The 23,411-nt window shown below is 51.6% G+C and overlaps 1 long non-coding RNA gene across 6 annotated transcripts; it reads right to left on the bottom strand.

The window, feature by feature from the left end:
• Nucleotides 1-1,829: 1,829 nt before the first annotated feature.
• On the bottom strand, nt 1,830-11,253 carry LOC125936511 (uncharacterized). 6 transcript variants are annotated; one of them, XR_007462045.1, is made up of 6 exons: nt 10,928-11,253; nt 9,267-9,649; nt 4,194-4,401; nt 2,620-2,731; nt 2,410-2,519; nt 1,830-2,202 (listed from the first exon to the last, which is right to left on the bottom strand). It is a non-coding gene; the product is annotated as an uncharacterized LOC125936511 (long non-coding RNA). The 6 variants fall into 6 exon arrangements; XR_007462044.1 differs by lacking the exon at nt 4,194-4,401; XR_007462048.1 differs by lacking the exon at nt 4,194-4,401 and having other exon boundaries at nt 9,267-9,485.
• Between the last annotated feature and the right edge of the window lie 12,158 nt (nt 11,254-23,411).

The raw sequence follows: 23,411 nt of genomic DNA, 5'->3' as shown, positions 1-23,411 counted from the left end.
CGATGGCAGCATGGAGCCTGCTGGGGATTCTCTCTCTCTCCTTCTCTCTCTGCCCTTTTATGCGTGCATGTGCGCTCTCTCTCTCTCTCTCTTTCTCTCTCTCACACACACACACACACACACACTAAATAAACATTTTAAAATAAAATAAAATGACCATGGAGAGTTTAAACAAGTCATGCAAGAAGTTGGCAGAATCAGGATTGAGACTTCGGCGGTCTGTCCCACAGTCCATGTTCCTCCCATCAAGCTGTGCTTCCTGATGAGTGACACAGACTTAATCAAAGACTGGTAGAGTCTTGCCCTGGGGCAAGTGCTGTGCTCTACTCTGGAATACTAAAGAAAGCCCTGTATGCGGTGACTTAAAACAACCAGATGCTATCAGCTCCGTTAACGGACGATGATCAATGCATCTTTTCCCCCTGAAACACAGAGCATCCGTGTGGATGATTTGGGCTGCAAGCAACAGGTGACCCAGCACTTGTTTTCAAGGCACGATGGCTTCAACAATTATTATTTACGTGAGAGTTCAGGTAGCTGCGGTTTGGGTAACACCGTGGCTCAGGGACATGGTTAAGGAATCTGGGTCTTTCCCACTTCCTGTTCTGGGATCTCTGGGACCTCAGGGTTGTCCACAGGCCGACACCCTTCTTGGCGACAGGAGGGCTGCCCACGGTTCCAGATGTGAAGAGTGTCTGAAAGAGAGGAGACCGGAGAGGTGGTCCGTTCTGGGGGGGTTTTCTTGGATCTCTGAAATCATTTGCCAGAATCTTCCGCAAGACTTCGCTCCGTGCTTCTCTCTGCTTCCCTCCACTTGCCTCTGCCATTTCCTCCCGCACGAAGGCCTGTCTGTCCCTCAGCACCACCCTGACAAACGATTTCTATCAGGGCTCATTTCAGTTGCAACTAGCAGGAAACCCAACCCAGGGTGACTGAAATGAAGATAGGTTTGTTTTTCCCGCATCCCCAGGAGCCCGGAGGCGCCCAGTGCAGCAGGCACTCGTGTTCCAGGGACCGGGCTCTTTCTGTCGCCCTACTTGGCGTCCTCAGTGCCCTGGCTGTCGTCCACGGGCCATTCCCCCCAAGCTCGCTCAGGTCGTGTTGACCGCAGGTGTTTGTTGGGCAGGGAAACCGAGGCTCGGAGGGTAGTAATGAGGGCTTCAAGGTCATAGCTGGGCGTGGGAAGCCGGCGTGCCCTCCGCACAGGTGCATGCCCTCGCCTCCTCCGCCGTTCCTAGGGGTCAGCCCCTCTGCCCCCACCGCCCTGCCACCCTGCACAGCCCTTGGGCCAGGGGCAGTGCCTCCGAGGCCTCTGTGCTCCCACAGGGGGGCCGAGCACCCCCTCCACGCTGGCCTCCTGGTTGAGGAGAAAAGAGACCCCCGCGGGCAGCCTCTGAGCCCAGGAGCCCGAGATCGTGGCTTCTAACTGCGGTGAGAGCCTTCAGCCTTCAAGGCGGCACCGAGCTGCCGCGGACGCGGAAGCCAACACTGAACGTTCTTCGCCGCCTCCCCCCTTCCCCCTCCCCTGAGTTCTGCGGGGGGCCGGTTCATGGGAAGTTGGTTCATTGGAACTGTCCCCGCCGCCCCGGTGAGAAATGGGACGTTGTACACTGTGTCCCCTGGAGAAAGTCTCCCATCTGTTCGCTCCGTGAGGATAATTACGTGGATAAATTACCCGCCTCCTCGTCCCTCCCCAGCCCGGGTGAGAGAGGGGGTGTGCTCGGGATGAAGGCTCCCGAGTGACCTTTGAGATGGGCGAGTGTGACTAAACCGGCTCCTGCATCAGCCATCTGCCCGGAGCTCGACCGCGGTATCGATTTTCTACTCGAGGGGCGGAACCCGGACGTTTATTTTGAAATCTGTTCCGTAATGAATCTGCGATTTGGGAAGGGTGCTTCTGCAATTACTAGCGTTGAACTTGATGTGACTTCCAGCAACAGAGAAAGTCACTGTCACTGGGTTTACTTTTACCTCTCATTGTCGAGAGGAAAGACCCCAGGCTGAGCGGTGCTTCCCACCAGAGCAGTGCATAAATCTCTCTGAACACCTCGGCTGCACATTGTGTCACGTGGGGTTTTCTCTACCTCGGGAAACCCTGGCTCCGGGGGTGCGGATATTGGGGAGGAGTCAGCTCTTGGCACCGACCAGAGGTAGTGCCTTGGGCAGTTCTCTTCCTCTTCCAGGGCCTCCAGGCTGCCTCCTCTGGAATGGGAGGAGGAGATTTAATTTCAATTGCCCCCATAGTAGGGAGAATAAGGTTCCCCCCCCCCACCACCCTCCTGAGACATCTGTGCCCTCATCCTTGGAAACCAAAGATGCCAGGTTGCATGGCAAAGGAAAACGGAAGTTGCTGATGGAGTTAAATGGCCCATCAGCTCAGCTTCAAAGAGGGAAGTGATCCTGGGTTACCTGGGTGGGCCAGTGTCAGCACGAGGGTGCCCGCAAGTGGACGAGGGAGGCAGAGGAGGGACAGCCAGAGAGATGGCAGCTTGAGGAGGGTTCCGCCCGGATGTCGCCGACTTTGGAAGAAAGAGGCCAGAAGCCAAGGAAGGCTGGTGGCCTCCAGAAGGTGGGAAATTTGAGGAACCAGAATCTCCCGCCCACGCTTCAGTTTCTGACCTTGCAGACCCATTTCGGACCCATGACTCTGAAGCCAGTCTTTGCAGAGCGCTTGTCACATACCAGGCCGTTTGAGGAACTTATGCGTGGCTCACTGCATCTCGAGAGGAACCTGAAAGGCAGGCATTGCTGTTACGGCCACCGTTTGACAAACAAAGAAACTGAGGCCCAGAAGAAGAGCCGGGGGTCCAACCCTTTGGGTCGTCGGCCTATCCCCCATTCTCTGTGCAGACAGTGGAAACTTCTTCAATCTTACAGAAGTGCTTTGCAAATATGGCGTCCAGTTAAGGTGGCCGCAAGTCCCAGTGTGCCTGGAATTATCGTTAATGGCGCCCCTTCCTGCTCAGTGAGGATAAGGCTTGGGGGGTAAATCACACAGTCACAGCAGTGTGTTGAGCCCTGTCTCCCAGGGCTGACTCAAGCCTCAAGGAAGAGGGTGGAGACAGATGAGTGAAGGAATGCCAGCCAGGCTCAAGGAGCACATAAGGAAGTATGACTTGCCTCCGAGTCCCAGTTCTAGGGCCATTTTGTTGTCTGACGCTGGGGAGACAAGAGCCCACACAGTCAGCCCCCAGCCCCAGGCTAGCCTTTCCTGTCTTTTTCTTCACTTACGGGCTTCTTTGAGGATCCCTAAGCACGATCGGGCGCACACCTGGCTCAGCGACTTTGCACTTACCCACACACATCACCTCCTCTCCTCCCAGAGCTCTGTGTGCAGACCTCAGCTTCTCAGAGAAGCCTTCCTGACCACTCTGTTTAAAATTGCAAATGACTCCTCCCCAAACCTAACTCCTTTGTTTCCTTTACTGTTCTGCATAAATCCGAACACCCATCTGACATATTATATATGTTACTTCTTCATCCTGTTTATACCCTGTCGGCCCCACTGCAATGCAAGGCCAGCGGTCTGTCCAGGGAAGGCCAGGGGTTTGTCCTTTTTAAAAAATGACTGCATCCCTGGTACCAGCAGGCAGCATCTGCCGTAGAGTCGGCACTCGATGAATGAATGAATGGATGGATGGATGAGCGGATGAATTCAGGCAAAAAATGATATCTTGCCTTGAATTCGTAGACTTGAGAAACAAATTAATTTGAGAGATATTGGAAGAAAAGCTTCTCATTCTCATTTCACATTCAGCAAACTTTTCCTTTGATCTTGCCGCATGTATTGTCCTCTTAAGAGATTATCCTAATATTATGTAAACTTTCATTTATTTTTTTCCAAGACTGAAGGTTTCTACATTTCATTTAGCCGTGCATCTGGAATGCATTTTGATGTACATAATGAGATATGGAGCAGATTGAATATTTTTTTATCTAGATCATTAGGCGCTCACAAAATGTTCTGAATATCATTCATTGAATAATCTTCCTCCCCGCCAAAATGGAAATGTACTTTATCACGTCGCAAAGTCTTACGTCGATGCTGGTCTTTTCCCGAACTTTCTACTGAGCTCTGTGGCTCTGTTCCCAACCAGCTCCACACTTCAGTTATTACAATTTGACGTGTGAGAGTCCCTAGTAGAGCTCACGCCATGATTTCTTTTTTTCAAAAAAAATTTTCTATGACTTACCTTTCCAAATTCACGTTAGGCCATGTACCTCATGGCAACCTTGTGGAACTTCATTTTTTTATAGATTCAAGAAAGAGGCAGTAAATACCCAGCCAGGATTAACTCCATGCAGGAATATACTATGCATCGCATTCTTTCTTTCTTTCCATAGTTTTACTCATATGGATCGCAGACACATGTTGTTGCCTCTAAGTGCTGAATATCACTGCTGTGGAAAATTAGATTTGTTTCTGGTTTGGGTTTAACTGCTTGTTTTTATTTTTTATTTTATTTTATTTATTTATTTATACTTTTTATTTTATTTACTTATTTATTTTAATATAATTTATTGTCAAGTTGGCTAACATACAGTGTATACAGTGTGCTCTTGGTTTTGGGGCCAGATTCCCACGGTTCATCGCTTACATACAACACCCAGTGCTCATCCCCACAAGTGCCCTCCTCAACGCCCATCACCCATTTTCCCCTCCCCCATCAACCCTCAGTCTGTTCTCTGTATTTAAGAGTCTCTGATGGTTTGCCGCCCTCCTTCTCTGTTTGTAACTGGTTTTTCCCATTCACTTCCCCCATGGTCTTCTGGTAAGTTTCTCAAGTTCCACATATGAGTGAAAACATATGACATCTGTCTTTCTCTGACTGACTTATTTCACTCAGCATAATACCTTCCAGTTCCATCCATGTTGCTGCAAATGGCAGGATTTCACTACTTGGCAACGAGAAAGAATAACTGCTTATTTTTAATACAGAGGGCACGTTAATTTGGGAATCTGGATTTTGTTCCATCAACCTTTTTGTTATTCTCACATCAACATCAAATCTGGTAGAGCAATTTCCTCCTAAACTCCCTTCCTTTTTCAACAAATGCCTAGGTTTTCCTTACATGCTCTTCTCTTTATGGGAATGTTATCATTGACTCAGTCGGCTCCCTAAATATGTACTGACCTTGTAGCGCGTTGGACTTCCGGACACGATTATAATCTCTGGAAGTTCTAGTTGATTCTTGGAGGTCTTCATTAAGTACGTGGTCTGCTGATGCTCTTTGTTCAAATACCGTCCTGTCTCTCACTGTTCACCCAAGGGTCTGGGTGTTAATCAGGTGCTGTCCTTTGACGCTTTCCGGTCACTATCCTGGACGTGACTTGCACCCCTCTTTCCGGTCAGCAGGTCACACGTCTTGGCTCCACATCTTGATTGTAAGGGTCTCTGCTTCTGGCCCAGAGCTGCCCACACTGGGAGCTGCAGACTCCCGGTCAGTAACTACCGGCTCGATCAGGCCAGAGAGCAGAAGGAAGTCATGTGTGAGCTGGGGTCTTCCCATCGTGTACTGAAAGAGCTCGGAGTGCAGATGTCGTCCAGCGGTTCTCCAAATAGTAGGCTGGGATTTGGCTGAGGGACCCGTCCTTAGGAACATCGAGCCTCATTCATACGAGACTCTCGGTGCCTCAGGCGATGTTCTAAGGACCTTACACAAGGTAATTCACGTAATCCTCATATAAAGTGGGTACCATTATTACACTCCTTTCTCGTACGAAGCTTCTAAGCACAGAGACCATTGGGTCGCTTGTCCAAGGTAATGCAGTTAGAAAAACAACCGAGCCAGGATCTGAACCAGCGGAGTGTGTCTCCAGAGTTCATGCTTCTAACCACCACACCCACCACCTAGGGGAGTGCAGCTTACGGAGAGTTTCTTATTGTTCCATTAGTACAGAGTGCTTGGGCAGCGTGCCAACTTTGACCTTTTGGGTGCCAGGCAGTTTCCGGTACACCGACAGAACCCGTCAATCTCTTCTAGTTTCCATTTCGTTCTGCTCTCTCCGAAAATAGCCTGCATGACCTGGAAACCAAGGTCTCTCCATTCTCCAGGTTCCCGCCTCTGAGCACTGGCCGAAGAAGACGTTGTGTAAATAGGACGACGTGCCCCCACGGGACCCGGTCCCCCTATAATGTGGATGATCACATCCACAGGGCTCCGGGGTGAGGAAGAATGGCCGCCTCCTTGTTCACAGGGAGAAGATGTCCAGCAGAGGGATCCTGGCTGTGTCTGTAGACTCTTCATTTCCTGCTGGTGGATAAACAGGTGGCAAATGGCCTGCCAAGGATGTGACCGCAGAGCAGGATGACCCCACTGGCCACTGCAGTTCTCCTGACATTCCCAGCTGGAGTGATTTGAATAATGGTTCCGATTTCCTATTGTAGAGCACAGGAGATAGTCAGGACCTTGCTGGTTGACGCCTCCAGCATCGTGGCTTGCGGAACTGGGGGCGTCCAACATCTCCCTCCGGGTGCACGGGCATCGTGTCCAATGTGGTGACAGCCCATGATAGCCAGGTCTTCGTCCCCATAGGGGCCGGCGCTGACGGAGGCCAGCAGCCATTTCATCAGTCTGCAGCTCCTAGGCAGCGAGCAGTCGGCCTGGACCATTATAGAGTCACAGAGAGGTCAGGATCTCAGAGATCAGATCCTTCCACTGCTGTTCCTGTAGACAAACCAACGGCTCAAGATCACACAGTGCATCCGGGCCTGGGAAATTAGGGGGGCGCTCTTCTTTTCTTGAGACTCCCCCGACCTCTCCCTGGGAGTCCTCACTGGCTGAAGGCATTACCTTCGCCTCCGTGTATACATCCAAGCCAACGCTCCCCTGAGCTCCCATCCTGTGCATTTGGTGGCCCAGACACGCTAATGTAACCTCTCCAAATTGAGACTCATACCTCCCTCTCAATCTGTGTCTTCTCCATATCGATCAATGGCCAGGCCATCCTTCCAGTTGCTCAGGACCCGCACCTGGGGGTCATCTTTACCACCTTCCTTTCTCTCCTAAGCCACAGCCGATCCACCGGGTTGGTTGTATGGGCCCGATCTTTGGAAGAGATCCCCACCGCTCCCCACCACCTCCACTGCTGCCCCCGGGTCCGAGCCACCGGGTCTCATACCTGGTTTCAGTGACGGCCTTCTCATTGCCTCTCCCCTCCCGCCCTCATCACCCCATCGAAGCAGTCTAGGTGATGCGCGATATCTCTGCTTAAAACCCTCTGTTGGTTTCTCATCTCATGAAATGGAAGAGAAATGAAGGAAGATGGAAAAAGAAAGCAGTGCACCAGGAACTGGCTCTGGCGTCTGCTTCGTCCTTCTCTGGAGAAAAATGGGCAACTTTCTCCAGTGTCCAATGGTTAGAGTGGCTATTTTAGGAGGTCAAGGCGTCAGCGGCCCATGGGTTGCCCCCACCTCTCCTGCATTCCCTCCCTGACTCCCCACTGAGACCTGTCCTCCCTGATCCACCCTCCTGGGGCCCCAGCCTCAGGGTCTGCTCCCCCTGACTCTCACCCCCTTTCCTCCTTCCTCCATGGACCCATAGGTCCTTGTAGGCTGCTCTGCTGATGAACAGGTTCCCAGAGACGGCGGAAGCACTGGGAGCCTCCTTCTCAAGCTCCAGCCTCTGTCCCAAGCCCCAGATATTGACATTCTCTGTCAACTCAAACCCAGAAGATTCAAAAACATTGCCATCTTCCTACCCACCCCCAGTCCACTTCTCCTTCAGACTTGTCTGGTTCTGCTCAGCCATCCGGTCACTCACCGAGGCTCAAAGACATTGCGGTCATTGGGGTCATTTTTGGCTCCCCCCGGGTGTCGGTTAGAATGCTTTGGGCCACAGGGGCGCCTGGGTGGCTCAGTCGGTTGAGCGTCCGACTTCAGCTCAGGTCACGATCTTGCGGTCTGTGAGTTCAAGCCCTGCGTCAGGCTCTGGGGTGATGGCCCGGAGCCTGGAGCCTGCTTCTGATTCTGTGTCTCACTCTCTCTCTGCCCCTCCCCCGTTCATGCTCTGTCTCTCTCTTGTCTCAAAAATAAATATGTGTTAAAAAAAAATTTTAAAAAAAGAATGCTTTGGGCCACAGCTAACAGCAACTCCAACAATGATTCATAAAAAATAAGGGTATTTAGCAAAAGATCGGGCCAGGTAGCTGCAGGCATCACATGGCCTTCTCGTGCTGCAGTCGGGCATAAAAGGGCAGTTCAGGGAGCATCTTTTTTGTGCCAGTCCTTTTTAAGGATACAGACCTTTTCCAGGGGGCTCCGTCACACATCCTCTTGGGTCCCCTTGGCCACAATGAGGTCACAGGCAGTGCTCACTGCAGGGGGGTCGGGAAGTATCGGGCACGGTGCTTGGGATAGTCAAGATTGGTTTTGACCCACCAAGGCCCACCCATTTTGCCTAGAAAATGCTCAGGGATGTGTTGGCAAGAAGGGTGGGGATGGCTGTTGGGTGGGAGACACCACACTATCTTCTCACATCCCCAACATCCTGTCCACACTATCTTCTCACATCCCCAACATCCTGTCCTGGGTGCAGCTTTGCCATTTTCTTACCCCCTCCCCCGACCCCCCCCCCCCCACCCGCCCCGGCAATGCCTCTGCCGTGTCTGTTCCATTCCCGTTACTAGTGCTGTGACACACGGCCCCGGCTCTCGCCCTGATAGAATATCTGCCTCTAACTATCACACTGCCTCTGGTCAATCTTTTCTCTCCCAAAAGACCGACACCCTATCCGAGTACACTTCTAACTCTGTCACTCTGGCTCCTGACTATCTTTAGTGGCTTCCTATCTCCCAAGTTAGATAGAAGCCTCCTCACATGGATAGTCAAGGCCTTCCACAATATGACTGCTGACAAAGTAAAATCAGCCCCGTTTGCAGTGAGACCCGGGAGGGGATCCAGGAAAGAGGAAAACAACCCTTCCGGCAGCTGGCAGCCAGCAGTTAGGTCATGATGGAGCCATATCAGCAGGCACAATGCTCACAGAATACAAATACGTTCAGAAAACGACGTGTGAGACGAGGCAGAGAGAGAGAGAGCACAGAAGTGATTGAACATGCCCCTCTCCTGCTAACGTGAGTGATGCCTGCCTCTTCACCACTGAGAACGCGAGCCCTGCTTTCACCTTTCTGCCTCCGAGATAAAAATATTTCAGCCACCCAGCCACCAAAGTGTCTCACCTGGTGACCCTGCCTCCTTAATCCCCCCGAGGAAGCGTTCAGCAGAAGCCCAAGCCGTGCAGAAGCACTTCCCCGTCCCTCTTACCGAGATGCTCCGGGCTTGCCGTGGGGGGGGTCTCCTCTGGTGCAGCGGGCAGGACGAGTGGAACCGTGTAGCTGAATCCCCAGTGGTCTTTGGTTGGCGGGATTCACATCGTGGTCCAACCTTCCAACTTCACCTTCCTCGGTTCCCCAAGACCTCCTTTACAAGTCAGAACTTTGTTTCCAGTTTCGCACAAAATTCTGACCAAGCCTCTGCATGCAGCTTTCATTTTTCAAGAGGTGCGGAGGACGGAGAGAACGTGTTGATTGCGTTCACTGACCATAGATATGGGATGGCCACGATCCAGATTATGAGAAACCCTACTGGTCACACAGCCCGGGACGGCAACAGAGGGCTTCTCAGGAAAAGAGGCCTGGAAGGGGAATCTTAAAAGACATACACCAAGATCTACCGAATCAGTAACCTTAGCTCTAGGGTCTGAGGAGGCCCCTGGGGTGGTGACGCCGTGGAGATTGACAGGGAGGGTGGTGTTCCCTGTGAGTCAGAAGGTGGCTACTTCTGGAAGGAGGGTAGGGCTGGCACTGGGATGCGGCCATGGAGGGGCTTGGGGCAAAGTGCTGTTTCTAGACTTGGTCCGGGTCATAAGGATGTTATAAGGATGCATTTTCGTGTGTTTTTCAGTGACCGTGTTTTTTTTTTTTTTAAATTTAATGTTTATTTATTTTTGAGAGAGAGAAAGAGAAAGAGAGATCAGGGGAGGAGCAGAGAGAGAGGGAGACACAGAATCCGAAGCAGGCTCCAGGCCCCGAGCTGTCAGCACAGAGCTGGACGTGGGGCTCTAACTCACCAACCATGAGATCATGACCTGAGCTGAAGTCGGTTGCTTAACCGACTGAGCCACCCAGGCGCCCCTTTCAGTGACCCTGTTTAATTTTCAAGTGAAAAGGTTAAAACGTGTAGCCTTGAACAGGTCCGGTTTCTGCAGACAAGGACAAAAGCAAGGAGCCCAGATAGGAGCCATTAAGGCAAACCAGGAGGGGTGATGAATGGGACCCGAATCACGGAGGCAGCAAGGAGTTGGGGGCTGAGGTCAGACGCTGGACATTTTGGAAGGACCGACAAGATTCACTGCCACATTGGACTGAGCAGGAATGAGAGAAGAAGAGCAAAGTTATACCACATCCTGGTGAACGCGGTGGCCGACCAAAGGCGCCACCTTTGTATGGACAGGATGAAGGTTTCACACAAGTGTTTGAGAAGCCATCATTGCCTGCAGGGGGGTGTTGGTGATCCCTGTGAAGGAAAGGGTGCCTTTCTTCTGGAAGGATCTCATGCCTGTCACTGAGGCGCCTGGTCACACTGAGATGGACAGACATACGGACAGTCGCTGGAAGCCGTGTAGCCCAGACACGTTAACTGACCGTGGGACGTTTGACGCGGACAGAGCTGCCAAACTAACCTGTCAGGTTTATATTGCCCTAGGAACTGGGGCATCACCCCCTCCCCGTCCCCGACCTACACATCTATCTTTCTCACTCCTGAAATTCACGTGAAGCGGGGTGTCCTTTTTGTGGGAGCTCATTATCCGTTTGTGAAATCGAATAATCTGTCTTGTCTCCTTAAAAATGTCAAGCTCATAAAATAAGGGATCAAGGCACTTAAGTAATTTAAGGGGAAAGACGGTCACTAACCAAGTCTTTTACCTTTGTTTCAGTAGGCAAGCGAGGTAGGTGTCTTACCAAAGTCTGCTTTTTGGCAGTCGGAATCCTATTTGCCCACTTTTCTTACGATTTCTGACATGTGTAAGTTACCTTCTGCCCCTGCTAGCTGTAGGGTTTCCCAGGCCTGCTCCCTGGTATGTTTTACCATCTTCAAGCCGACAGCTCCATGGACCGGGGGAGCTGTTAGAGTCTAGGCCCCTAAGCGGGTGTCCTGGTGTCCCACTCAGAAGCAACCATCCACTGTGAGCCAGTGTCTTTGCAGGAAGGCTGCCTGCAGCTTTAAATGGGTCCCCCAACCTTGGGCATGGGCAAGGTGCAGCCCGCTGTGCTAGGAGTGAATTATGATGTCAGTATTCCAGAATCCCTAATGAATTCTCCTGAGCACAGCATGCTGCTGCCCCACCTCCCCCACGCCACGTTTCTGGTTGATTCATGAGCAAAGGCACAGAAAAATCCATGGCTTTGGGGGAATAAAGAAGAGTGAGATCATTTCTGCATTGAGAAATCACTGTGCTCCGATCATTGTATCTGTTAAGAAAAGAACGATTTCATCTTCCATTTACTCACCTCCTCATTATCTAGATTCAGAACCCTTGCCACTCCTCCTCACCCCCCAGGCCAGAGGTGGGGTCTATACCCCTGCCTCTACCTCCATCCCTGCTGATTTTCCCCAAGAGAGAAAACCCAGCCATGCCTTTCAGGGGGTAGTTGTCTTCGCTAATTGGGACCTATTTTCAATCCCGTGTAGTTTACGTGAAATAAATCTGCAACCCCCGGATAAATGTCATTGCCTCCTGGCCACAAAGAGGCAGGCCTGCATGAAAACTGTGATTGGCTGAGCCCAGCGAGACCCCTTCGTGGCCCTGCCCAGCATGGGTGCCAGGCTTCCCACCAGCTGGGGCACCCTGCTGATCCTTGGGGGGAGAGTCACTTGGCACAGTCATCCCGCTCAATATTGACGCCTTTCGTGGGGTTGCTTAGGCTAATTAAAAGTCACGCTGTGCATGACTTTAATTAGGATTCACATCAGGCCAGGCGAGGCTTTCAAAGGGAGAAGAAACCACAGACTGAACGTTCAGAGGGTGAGGGCAGCAGAGAGGGAGGGAAGGAGGACAGTTTATTTATAACCTTTCCTGCCACACGCACGCTGTGAGGCCAACAGACACGTGTTCCTCTGCCCTTCAGGAGAGGAACTTGTTTGGTTCAAGTCTTCATAAGCTGGGGTTTCTGGGGTTCCCCCTCGTTGGAGCGGAGGCTCGCACACTCACTTCGTTGAAGATGAGGAAGGGTCAGGGTTTGGGGCTACAGCCTACTGTTGGCTCCCGGGGTGGCCACACCCGTGAGGTCCGGCCCCTGGACTCAGGGTGGACCCGGGGTTGACTGTGCACGAGAAGCAGAACCACTACTGTCCGGCAAGGCGGGTGTTCTCTTCAACCAGCTTTGACCTCGGGTGGGTGGTCCCATGTCAAGTGCTCAGCACAGAACTCGACACGCGGGTAGCAGTCCTGAGGAATACATCCATTTTGCGTGTTTCTTCCCTTAGGTTCCCGGTGGTTGTGATGTTAGAGACTGGATTCAATTCATGTCTGTACTCTGAGGGTCTGGAAAATGGCTCTTCGTGGTGGCCACACAATGTGTTTGCTGCTTACCTCAGGGGGAAATGAGAGGGAATCAGAGCCCATTCCGAACGGGGAGCAATGGGTATCCATGGGAATGCCCTTGGCTGCAATTACACAGCACCTGACAAACTCCATCTCGGGCTTCAACGACAGTTTCTTGTCTCATATGAACAAGCTCTCCGGAGCCCTGAGATCCTTGGGCTGGTGTGGCAGCAATGTGACATCACCATGGACTCGGGGGTCTTCCCACACTTCTGTCCTACCTTCCTCAGCATATCGGCTCTTTGTCCTCATGGTCACAAGATGGTTGCCAAGATCCGGATCTCCCATCCCTAGAAGGGAGAAAGAGTCAGGGGCAAAAGATTTTGTCATGAGTTTTGTCTGTTTTTTTTTTTTTTTTTTTTACAGGGTGGGCAGCCCCCAGCTTATATCTTATATCTCATGAGCCAGAACAGATTCACGTGCCAACTCCCAAACCAATTACTGACAAAGTGGAAAAAGATGTACCATTATGGTTATAGTACAGATTGGTCCTCTACGATTAAGATGGGTTAGGTTCCCTGAGATCTTGAGATCACTAGCTCCTTCCTCCACACAAAATCTGTTTGTAGGAAAGAAAAGAAAGGTGAGGGCTGTTGGGTAAACAACCGAGAGTGTCTGTATTACTGTTGCTGTTGCAACTGTTACTAGAAGATTTTGCTAACCCGATGAGAACTTGACCCTTATCGTCAGGTCTACTGTAATGAAGTGAACGGTCACCACACTAGGAGTCACAGAAGACCTGGGGAATAGTCCTGGCCCTCCTGGTAAGTAGGTTCCTTCTTGGCAATAGGACACGGGGATCTTCTCCTTTCCCATTTGACATCATTAGCTGCATGTGCCTCACGAACATAAAGTGGCTGCTGGTGTGCATGCAGCTTAATCTGTGTCCTTCACATAGTGACATCTGATTATGTCTCCTTGGTCACCTGCCTAGCTGTTGAAGGCTGGGAGCTTTTTAAAAGCATGCTATTTAGATTTACATACCAGAATATTCAGCTAAAAGTGTTGAAAGTAGCCACCCTAGAGTGCAAGAAAATTGGAGCAAAGGGAAGGAGAAAAACGCCTCTTCTGTAACAAACCTTATAAAACTGTGTGATTCATCTGTGTGCACATACCTTTGATTAAATAAATTGAAAAAAAATAAGATTGGGGGGTCATCTGTGAAGTGGGTCTACACCCCAACCTTGACCTTACCTGGGGGGAGGGGGAAAAGGCAGTAACTGACCCAGATCCCTCTGTCGCCTGACTCCCATCTCCCCCTCCTCCAGTCCGGTTGCTGCTTCTCAGCTGCAGCATAAAGCCAGAGAAGCTATTTCATCTAATCACCTGGGTCATTTTCTCAAAAATCGGTTTCTTTTTAACTGCTTTTTCATGAGGAACAAAAAGAACATAAGAGGCAGCCAAATTGCTGTCCCTGCTGGCCGTCGCTCTGCAGAGGGGCTGGCCTGAAAGGGGCAAAGGCCTTCCGGGCAGCCTTCAATTTTCAATCCATCTGGAGAGACAGCGGCCTCCGTGCTCCTTTATGAAATGAAATGGCAACTTAGGGAGAGGCAAAATAAATCGGAGGGAAATGCTTTTGACACACGCCAGAGAGCAGCGGCTGACCCGAGTGAGAGGCCCAGAATCAACTTCTATTAACCCCTGTGCTTCAAATTCTTTGAAAGCTCTTCAAGCTCAACTCTTGAAACCAGAAGTCAACTCAGAGGACTGGCCTTTGAGCCCAGCTTGGGTCCTGCCTTGCTGTGTGGCCGAGGAAAAGTCACTCAACCTCTCTGGGCTTCATTTCTGCAGATGTCAAATGAGGTGGGATGATTTCCATTGTCTCAAGAAGACAATAGGAGAAGCAAATAAAACCAAGGTCAATGAGGTCTACCTGCACTTACATGCCCTTGTTATAGGGGGCGGACGTGGACGAGAATGACAACCACAGGGAGGGGCCTGCAGGGGGTGGGGGGCTCTACAGGGAGGGAGGGGCCTGCAGGGGGGGGGCGGGCACACGCGGAGGGCTTCCACTCCTCTTGTCTGGGAGGGAGAGGCGTGGCTAGTTATTATAGTATTCTTCATACCTTTCCTCCATCAGTTTCTACATCAGTGTTGACACTTCCGGCTGAACGAGGCCACTGTGTAAGGAGCTGTCCTGTGCCTTGTGGGACGTGTGGCAGCATCCCTGGCCTCTACCCGCTAGATACCAGTCGCACCATCCCCTCCAGGTTCTGACAGCCAAAAGTATGTCTCCGGACACCGCCAAATGTCCCCTGTGTGCAAAATCGTCCTCAGTTGAGCCACCAGTCTAGAAAAGAGAGGACGTATGTCCCAGAAATATCAGATGACTTCCCCAAAGTCACACGGTCGGTAAATGAGAGGTCCGGCATCCAGCTCTCATCCATCCCATCCCATCACGTGCTCTCCAAAATCCGTGTCCCTTGAGCGGGTATTTTTACCGCCAGGACCGCAGTAGACTTTCGTCCGACATGAATACGACTGGATACACCTGGCAGAAAATAAAACATGGGACGATTATCTTCAGGTTGACAGCAGATATGAAAGCAAAGATAATGCTAGTAATTAAACATGGACTATGGAAATGCATGTAAATACCCCAGCCGGCCACGCCCCTGCATGGAGCCCCGCCCAGTAGGAGGTGGAGACTCAGAGGGTCTGAGCTCTTCCCTCACTGGGTCTCTGTTGTCCGGGGCCAGTCCACTTGGGCTCGTCTACCCAAGTTGGGGGTGTCTCTGGGGTTTGAATTAGAGTCAGTCATTCCTGCACTTGCTCTTCCCTTTGTTCAGTAATTTTAGAGCCTGAGCCACGCCCAGTTTTGGGTGCTACCCCACTGTTTTCCAGACAGGAGGGCGCTGCCCTCCCCAGGGCTCCGCAGTAGAGCTGGGACATGGCTGCCTGGTCGGAACCCACAGACCCTGAGGCTCGGATGCTTAAGAGGAAATGCAAGGCCTGAAGAGGCAAATAAACTGTAAGCAAGCCCCTCGCCCCTTGCGAGACGTGGTTCACGTTTCCAGAAGCTGATGGATGGTGCCCTGGACACAGGACACTGGGTAACTGGAGGGTTCTGTGACAGGGTGGGTCATTAAGTGTTGGGGACGTTCCGATGCGTGGTGTTGTGCCAGGCAGGGCAGGCAGTGGGACGATGAGAACAATGATGTCTCCTCCAGCCCAATCCTTTCCATATGTTCATGAGCTATGAAAATACTTCTAGTCCAGAACGTGGCTCAGACTCTCAGTGGGCCTCTGGCTAATTTTTTTTTTAAATTTTTGTTTGTTTATTTTTGAGAGAGAGAGAGAAAGAGCACGAGCAGGGGAGGGGTAGAGAGAGAGAGAGGGAGACACAGAATCCCAAGCAGGCTCCAGGCTCTGAGTCGTCAGCACGGAGCCCGATACAGGGCTCGAACTCACAGATTGTGAGATCATGACCTCAACTGAAGTCGGACGCTTAACCGACTGGGCCACCCAGGTGCCCCGAGGCTAATTTTTTTTAACTAACGTTTGCTAAATGCATCCCAGGTACAGCCAAGCTCGAGGAGCTTTACCATACTGCATCTAAGTCCCCAACAAATTCAGCTGTCCTCATGGAGGGGGACGGAGCACGGAGGACTCAACATGGGTGGGGGTGCTTTAGGGGTGCCTGGGCGCTGGATGCTGGCATGTCGGAATAGGCCAGGGAAGCTCAGAAAACCTGGAAAAGAATGTAAGAAGAATTTGAAGGGTTTCCCAAGCATGAAACAAGGAGGGAGTTCACCACCCATGCACATGACTGCTGCAAGCTTCCTCGGTGCCCTTGAGGAGTCATTGACCAAACAGTGTCAGCCAAAACAATGGTTAGAAGGACAGGGGCTTGAGCCAGGCTGCCTGGGAGGCATTCACAGCAACCTCACTTACCGGCTGTGCCACCTTGGGTAGGTTACTTAACCTCTCTGTTCCTTAGTTTTGCTGTTTGTAAAATGGAATTATCATAAGGATATATATTAAGCTCAACCATATACAATTGCTGTTTCCCGTAGGAAATTGTCAGTAATTGGCAATTTCATATGGTTCAGCCTAATACTCCGTAGGGTTCTGCGAGGGATTGAGTTAATGATTGAAAAATACTGAGAACAGTGCCTGGCACCTAGTAAGCTCTACATACGTGTCAGGATCACTATTTATAAAACTTTAAAGAAATGTAGAACATCTTTTCCATGTGTTTGCATGGAGCGTTTCCCACCAGTCATTTGCTTAAAAAAAATTTTTTTTTTAATGTTTTATTTATTTTTGAGAGAGACAGAGACAGAGCGCGAGCAGGGGAGGGGCATAGAGGGAGACACAGAATCCGAAGCAGGTTCCAGGCTCTGAGCTGTCAGCACAGAGCCCAACGTGGGGCTCGAACTCACGAACCGCGAGATCATGACCTGAGCTGAAGTCGGACGCTTAATCGACTGAGCCACCCAGGCGCCTCGAGAAAGAAAGTTTTAAAGTCGTTGCATTAAATATGGACTGGATATTATGAGTACTTTCAGAGATTTTTTTTTTTTTTTAAGAGAAATTTTGACTGGGCCGTTCACTGACTTAAGGTCTTGGCTGAGTTCCTAGGCCTCTCTGTGCCTCAGTTTCCTCATCCGGAAGACGGGGAGGATCCTCGTACCTGCTTCGCGGGGCTGTGGCGAGACGATTAACAGACAGAAGCAGGTAGAGACTCGTGGCACATGATGAAGAGCCAGGTAGATGCCAGCTGTTGCTGTTTGGGGTGTTATTTACTTATCACCATGGCAACTGACTTTGCATAAGAGGCACTCCACTGCCAAAGGGAGAAATTGATCTGTCCCTGATTTCAGGAAAAGTTCACGAAACAGAACATTCTTGGATAAGATAGCCCCAAAACATTAAAAACCACGTCCTCCTGTGAATAATTGCATCGTACCAACAGACTACGCTATGGAGAGACGGCATCACCACGGAGAGAGATCAATCCAGGAAGGCTTCCCGAAGGAGGGAGTTCTCGGCCCGTCTCAAAGAGATTCAGAGCGGGTCGGAGGAGAGCTAGGCCAAGGCGCCCAGAGAGGAAAGAAGGATGGCGGAAAACCCAGCAAGTTGTAGTTGGCAGATCTCGCATTAACGATGGGATCAGGACATGGGCCCATCTCCTGGCAAGGGGCCATCAGCACTTGTCAATGCCCTCCGGTGTCCCCGGGCAAGAGACAAATCAGAAATCACAGGTGCACGCAGTTGAGGACATATTATGATCATGTCGGGGCCGGGCATCTGCCTGAGCGTTACAAATGTTTATGAATATTAATAACCGTTTGTTCCCAAAGGACCACAAATCAGTTAATTAGGGCCCTGTCAACCTGTTTATATTATCTATAAATGAAAACCCATCAGCAGCCAAACATGAAATTAAGCGGGCCGTGTGTGGGCCGCCACCGTTTCTGGATAAATTGCACACAGCCAGCTCCCCCCCCCCCCCCCCGAGTCCCCTCCCTTGGCAGGGAGGTGGGTATTTCTCTTCCCTGCCCGTGTTTTATTCGAGTCAGTGGTTCCTGGAGGCACATGATAGATGGTGCCTTGCGTGTGGCTTCGCAGCGTGAGGGGCGGGGGTGATTTAAGACCGCCGGTAAATTAGCTGCAATCCAGAGTCTTGGAAAAGACGGAGAATACCCATAAATCAATGCTCCATAGACAGGTAATCAGGCCCCCAACCCGGACGCCGATCACCACAGGCCTGGGTCCATCCGTCTCCTTCCTGGAGCGATAGCACTGGGGTCGGGGTCTGGTTCGTGTTCCATCCGGACAGCTCCACATCAGGGGTCTTGGGCACGTTGTGTAGAACAAGCCTCGGAAAGTTCTAACAGAGACCGAGACTGAGGCAGAGAGAGGGAGAGAGTCATTGGACAACCAGCGAGCGCGGGCTCTGTGCTCGGAGCCCAGAGACAGAGACAGCGGCGAGCAAAACAGACCAAAGTGGGGCCACACTGACAGGAGCAGGGAAAGATCCAGACCGCAGCACGCCGTGATCTGACAGAGGTCAGAGACCCAGACGCTCGCCTCATTACCCAGGTGGTTCCTTCCGGAAAACCTCCTTGTGAGGCAAATTCTTGTAATATTTTTTCCTTTGGGTCAAGAGACTGTGGTGTCCTGATCACATCGATGCTAAAACAAGACCGAAACCCGTGAAGTTGCATTAAAATGGGCCCGATTACTTGGAGAGTTAGCACAGAAGACGATCGAACCAGTGAAAATTGAACAGGGAAAATCCACTGCCCCACTGGTGAAAGTCGTAGAAAACGGGGGCCATATGTACGGGTCCCGGAGCGGCCTCCCTGGTTCATCCCCCAGCTCCGCCACTCACGGGCCGTGTGACCTTGGCCACGGTACCCAAGCCCTTTATGCCTCAGTTTCCTCATCTGCAACGTGAGGTGATCCTAGGTTTGACCACTGGGGAGGGTCAGAGGCGTTCCTATATGTGAAGTGCAACGTCCTGCCTCTCTGGGTACTTGCCTGCCTGAAGAGAAGCAGGTAAGGGGCCCACAGTCTATAGAGATTGGCTCTCGCTCCCTCCCGAGCTGGCTGTGCAAATGTGGGAGCTTCCTTAACCTCTCTGTTCTTCCACTCTCTCTGTTTCCCCTTCTGGCGGGTGGCGAGTGAATCTAACGAGCCGTGTTTGGCCACAAGGATGCGGACCGTGCCTTTACCTTGGAGGATGGCTTACTCGGTTCTGCCTGTGCTCCTACCAAAGTGCAAGGTGGCTACGGGGATGTGCTCCCTCCATCAGTGGCCTGTGACTCTGCTGTCGGCCCGCGACCTTCTGTCCTGCGCGGCAGAGCCCGTAAGTCCTTGCCGCCCTCCACGACGGCTAAGTCCTGCTGGCATCCGGCCCCTAAAGGAGCCGTCAGCGGGAGGTGACAGCGACCGTAATTCTGTTTTTATTATTACAGAGCGCCGGTCATTTCTGTCTGAGTGGCGCTGAGTGACGGGTGTGATTTAGGAATCTCATGGAGGGATTAGGGAGGTGAAGCATTTTCCTCTGAGGCCCATCCTGGCCGCAAACAAGTTTCTGTGGAGGATGCTGATAAAAAGCAAATTATTTTATTCTGTTCACAATCAATTCCAACTCCAGGCTGCAGAGTCCCCCAAGAAATTAGGTATTAACACTTATCGTGTGGAGCTGAATTCTTCAAGGAATAGTAATCCTTAAACAGACGGAGGAGGAGTCGTCTTCAAAGCATTAAAACCCAGCGGTGTGCTCCCGGCCCGTCCTTCTTCACCAGCCACGCGCCGTCTGGACGGATTTGGGGTGAGAAATGAATTCAAACCGCATTTCGCGGGCGAGGAAAGGGTTGCCCCCAGGGGCCATTCCTCATACCGAGGGGAGGAATTTGTGCAGCAGGGTCCTTGGTCTGTGTCGTGGGCGCTGGGTCTTCCTGACCATCAGGGTCTATAACTTCAACTGGTGACAACACCACGTCCTGTTTGGTGGGAACACCCCTCCCCCGCACTCAGTCCGTGTGGTTTGGGTGGGGCTGGGTCCATCCCTGGGTCCAGGAAGGGGCACGTTGACCCGAGGCCTGGCCCATCCCTTGCGCGGCCTCGGTCGCTGGCAGGGTGTGGCCACGTGACCCGGTTGGTCCAATCAGAGTCGAACCTGGGATCTTAGCTGCCCCGACGGGAAAGGAGACCGTTTTCTTGCCAAGACAGTTGCCGTGAGGGCAGAATAAAGGCCCAAGGTTGCTTCTCATTATCATTGCTGTCAGTCAGGAGTGAAGCCAACCAGGAGGCAAGCAGAACTGAGAGATGAAGGGAAACAGAGCCACATTTCCAGATTCCAGGTCACAGAAACCCTGGATCCAGCTGTACCTGAAGCTGCAAATGCCTCAGGCTTTCATTTACATAAGCTAACATACTCCTTTCATTTCAGTCTTTTTAAGTTTTTTTTTTAATCTTTATTTATTTTTGAGAGAGAGACAGAGCGTGAACAGGGGAGGGGCAGAGAGAGAGGGAGACACAGAATCAGAAGCAGGCTCCAGGCTCTGAGCTGTCAGCACAGAGCCCGACACGGGGCTCGAACTCACAAACTGCGAGATCATGACCTGAGCCGAAGTCGGACGTTCAACTGACTGAGCCACCCAGGCGCCCCCATTTCAGTCTTTTTGATTTGGGTTTCTGTCACTTTCAGTTGGAAGAATCCTGACGAAATGTCTCCTCGAAAGATGCCATCTCCTGCGGGGCACTGGTCTAGCCCAGAGCTTCTGTCAAAGGTGACACCCAGAGAAAATGCCCCTCCCTTTGCTTGGTCAGACACACATCAGGCTGGGCCCCTCAGACCCTTTGCTTTTCTTCTTTCTCTCTCTCTCTCTCTTTTTTAAAAAGTGTACTTATTTTGAGAGACAGAGAGAGAGCGTGAGTAGGGAAGGGGCAGAGAGAAAAGGGGGGAGAGAGAATCCTAAGAAGGTTTCACCCTACCAGCACAGAACCCAGTGAGGGCCTCGAACTCGTGAACCGCGAGATGGTGACCTGAGCCGAAACCAAGAATCAGACGCTTCACGGACTGAGCCACCCAGGTGCCCCCTTTTCGTCTCTTAAGTCCGTGTTCCAAACTCAGAGAGCATGAGTCTGTCCTGATCAACCCCTCCTGTGTGCAAATGAACTCTATCTTCCCTCGACTGACCCAAAAGCCCTCGCAGTTACTGCTTCTGACCTAACCCATCCGACTCCGAGAGGTGCTTTGTCCACAATCACACAACTGAAAAACCAGTGCTCAACACGGGCCTCAGTGGCGCATGGTGAGTGTTCTCGAAATATTCGCTAGGCAGATGAATCACCAGAAAGACTAGAAATCAGGCCTCCAGTTTTCTCGGGCCTCGACCGGGTCACATCCCCAGAATCGTCATGCTCCGAAAACAGCTTCAATGCCGGTACGGAGAACAGACCAAGCTACCGACCCCAGTTTCTCCATATCAGCTGCTGCTCCTGCAAAATATACTCTCACGTCCTCACCTAAGAGGCTTCAACGTCGGGTTTAAAATGTACTTTTCTCCAGGTTAATTTTCTTTGCTTCCCTGCCTCCTTCTCGGCGAGGCTGGCTCAGGCCACCCCCTGCCCTTGTCCCCCACCCCTCCCCACCCCACTTTAGCTTCCCCACAGCGTTTGCCACCAGCTGGTGCAACGATTCACTTCAGATGTATTCCGTTTATCGCCAGCCCCAAGAGAACAGACCTTTTGTTTGCGGTTCAGCTCCTAGAAGACCTTCTGGCCCGGAGCAGATGCGCCATGAAAGTTTGTTGACTGAATCAATGAATGGATGAAACTTACTTGCTGACTTAGGTGATCTCTGTTTTTGTTTTTGTTTTATTCCCATGCCGTCCAAACAAGAATCGGGGGCCGCTCCTTTCTGTCCCTAAGCCTCCCCCATTGTCTTGCTGCTTCCAGAATAACAGATCCCGTCACTGGTGCCAGACGATAGCCGTCCTTAGCCCCCGTGCGCCGGTTGGTTTTCCTCCTAGAAGCAACCGCCGGAAAGGGTGTCTTGTGTCCAGTGGCTGTCGGCTGGGATGCGGCCCCGCTGAAACCGGGCCCTCTGTGGGTTGCTATGGAAACACTGAACAGGGAAGGCCGGCTCTTCCCCCATCGGAGCGCGTGGCGGGGCAGATGACACGGAGGCGTCTCGGGGACCTCATCAGCGATTCCAACCAGCGGCCCCCGGAAGTTTCCCGCTCGCACCTCTCTGCCCACTTTTTCACTGAGCTCTGGAGGCGAGAGTGAGGGTCATTTCGGGTCCTCGGGCCTGTGGCGTTTTACAGTCTGCGGGATACAAGAAACCATTTATTGGACACCTGTTGTGCACGTGGGCCTGAGGACGGCCTTTTCCCCAGAAGAGAAGAGGTGGAGTGGGGTCGCCAAGAGCATATGTTCTTGGAGACTTGCTGTCTGGGTTCAAATCTCAAGACCGTTGTCTTGCTCTGTGCGGGGGTTTTAAGACCTGTGTGTGAATTCTTTAACACTCCTTCCCCTCGAAGTAGACTTTAACGCCCCTTCCACGGACTATCAATGCGTTGTCTTCAGGGACAGAATGTGCTGGAAGTGACACCGGAGATTTCTGAAGCCTGGTCAAGAAAGGTGGTACGGATTCTGCTCTTACCCCCCAGGCCCTCCTTTGGGCTCGTACCTTGGGAGGCCTGGGCCACCCTGTCATCTTCAGATGACGCTGCACAGCGGAGCAAGGACAGGCTGACCCTACCCAAGGCTAGCTCAAATCTCAGCTGTGTCAGCGGAATAACTGTTATTGTCTTATGACACTAAGTTCTGGGGCATATAGAACCCAAACAGGACACAAAATTGGAAAAGTGATAAACTATGAGACATCGCTTTCTTCCTTATGGGAACAGTGCCTGTGATTCCTTCACAGAGTATTGAGGGGGTTGGTGTGTTAACAAAGCACCCTGGACACATGGAGAGAGTCTAATGGCCATCGGTGTGATTCAGCAAGCCAGGATCAGTATAACCCAGTGATCCAGGATCAGTGTAACCCAGCGAGCCAGGATCAGTATAACCCAGTGAGCCAGAGTCAGTATAACCCAGTGAGCCAGGATCAGCATAATACAGTGAGCCAGAGTCAGTATAACCCAGCGAGCCAGGATCAGTATAACCCAGGGGGCTAGAGTCAGTGTAACCCAGTGAGCCAGGATCAGTATAACCCAGTGAGCCAGAGTCAGTATAACCCAGGGGGCCAGGATCAGTGTAATCCAGTAAGCCAGGATCAGTATAATCCAGTGAGCCAGAGTCAGTATAACCCAGTGAGCCAGGATCAGTGTAACCCA

The sequence above is a fragment of the Panthera uncia genome (assembly GCF_023721935.1).
Source record: "Panthera uncia isolate 11264 chromosome A3 unlocalized genomic scaffold, Puncia_PCG_1.0 HiC_scaffold_11, whole genome shotgun sequence".
Lineage (NCBI taxonomy): Eukaryota > Metazoa > Chordata > Mammalia > Carnivora > Felidae > Panthera > Panthera uncia.
Note: the sequence above shows the minus strand (reverse complement) of the source record. Positions and strands in the feature narration are given on the sequence as shown.